General features: G+C 38.4%; 1 non-coding gene across 1 annotated transcript; it reads left to right on the forward strand.

The window, feature by feature from the left end:
• Positions 1–1,282: 1,282 nt before the first annotated feature.
• LOC123393067 lies at positions 1,283–1,389 on the forward strand. The gene has a single exon (XR_006607759.1). It is a non-coding gene; the product is annotated as a U6 spliceosomal RNA (small nuclear RNA).
• Positions 1,390–2,240: the final 851 nt, after the last annotated feature.

Raw genomic sequence — 2,240 nt, forward strand, 5'->3', positions numbered from 1 at the left:
TCCTTCCATAGGAGAATGGGTAAACAAACTGTGGCACCTCCAGACAATGGAATATTATCCAGTGATAAAAAGAAGTAAGCTAGCAAGCTGCAGAAGATGTGGAGGAATGATGAAAGCTTATTGTTGAGTGAAAGAAGTCAGTGTGAAAAAGCTACATATTGTAAAATTCCAACTATGACATTCTGGCAAAGGTGAAACAATGAAGAGAGCAAGTTAAGTGGTTGCAAGAGTTTGGGGAAGGAAGGGAAGAATGGGTGGAGTACAGAGGATTTTTAGTGGTTTAATAATGATTACATGATATTATGCATTTTGTTAGAACCCATAGAATAACATGACACAAGGAATGAACCTTCATATAAACTATAAACTTCAACTAATAATAACATATCAAATTGGTTCATTAATTGTAATTAATTTACCATACTAATTCAAGATGTTTAATAATGGGGGAAATGTGTGTGTGTGTGTGTAGGGTATAGAAACTCTGTACTTTTTGCTCAATTTTTCTGAAACTTAAAAGTACACTAAAAATGTTCTGTTAATTAAAAATAAGAGATTAAACATAATATTAGATATATGGGTGAAGAAATGAGAGGAAATAGTGAATGTAAAAATAGAGAAGAGATACAATATGCATTTTTAAAGATTTTATTTATTTATTTGACAGAGAGGGGGGAGATCACACGTAGACAGAGAAGCAGGCAGAGAGAGAAGGGGATACAGGCTCCCTGCTGAGCAGAGAGCCTGATGTGGGACTCCATCCCAGGACCCTGAGATCATGACCTGAGCCAAAGGCAGAGGCTTAACCCACTGAGCCACCTAGGTGTCCCACAATCTGCATTTTTAAATATAATTATTTATTTGACAGAGAGACAGACAGCTATCAAGCACATGCAGAGGGAGCAGCAGAGGAAGAGAGAGGACTCTCCACCAGAGCAGGGGGCCCAATGTGGGACCTGATCCCAGGACCCTGAGTTCATGATCTGAACTGAAGGAAGATGCTTAACTGACTGAGCCACTCAGGTGCCCCATGATGTGCATTTTGGGAAGCAATCTGGATAGATCTCATATCAGAGAAGATGGTTAGGATTTGGAAGGATAACTTTAGTCAGATTTGAAAGCTATTCTGAAATAAATATTTGATTGCTGTGATTTATCTTCATTTGTGAACAATTTCAAAGGCCATGGAACAGTACAACATAAAGAATGCAATATAATCTATGGATTTTACTTATTAATTATATATCAATATTAGTTCATCAATTATAAAAAGCAAAAATGGGTGCTCGCTTCGGCAGCACATATACTAAAATTGGAACGATACAGAGAAGATTAGCATGGCCCCTGCGCAAGGATGACACGCAAATTCGTGAAGCGTTCCATATTTTTAAATGACAAGACGTAAAAATTCAACACAAAAAAAAGAACAAGAGGCAGTACTGAAGGCTAGGGACCTAATCAATACAGACATCGGTAATATGTCAGATCTAGAGTTCAGAATGACAATTCTCAAGGTTCTAGCCGGGCTCGAAAAAGGCATGGAAGATATTAGAGAAACCCTCTCGAGAGATATAAAAGCCCTCTCTGGAGAAATAAAAGAACTAAAATCTAACCAAGTTGAAATCAAAAAGCTATTAATGAGGTGCAATCAAAAATGGAGGCTCTCACTGCTAGGATAAATGAGGCAGAAGAAAGAATTAGTGATATAGAAGACCAAATGACAGAGAATAAAGAAGCTGATCAAAAGAGGGACAAACAGCTACTGGACCACGAGGGGAGAATTCGAGAGATAAGTGACACCATAAGACGAAACAACATTAGAATAATTGGGATTCCAGAAGAAGAAGAAAGTGAGAGGGGAGCAGAAGGTATACTGGAGAGAATTATTGGGGAGAATTTCCCCAATATGGCAAAGGGAACGAGCATCAAAATTCAGGAGGTTCAGAGAATGCCCCTCAAAATCAATAAGAATAGGCCCACACCCCGTCACCTAATAGTAAAATTTACAAGTCTCAATGACAAAGAGAAAATCCTGAAAGCAGCCCGGGAAAAGAAGTCTGTAACATACAATGGTAAAAATATTAGATTGGCAGCTGACTTATCCACAGAGACCTGGCAGGCCAGAAAGAGCTGGCATGATATTTTCAGAGCACTAAACGAGAAAAACATGCAGCCAAGAATACTATATCCAGCTAGGCTATCATTGAAAATAGAAGGAGAGATTAAAAGCTTCCAGGACA

This window comes from Mustela putorius, unplaced genomic scaffold, assembly GCF_011764305.1.
Source record: "Mustela putorius furo isolate JIRA1106 unplaced genomic scaffold, ASM1176430v1.1 tig00000731_pilon_pilon_pilon, whole genome shotgun sequence".
Lineage (NCBI taxonomy): Eukaryota > Metazoa > Chordata > Mammalia > Carnivora > Mustelidae > Mustela > Mustela putorius.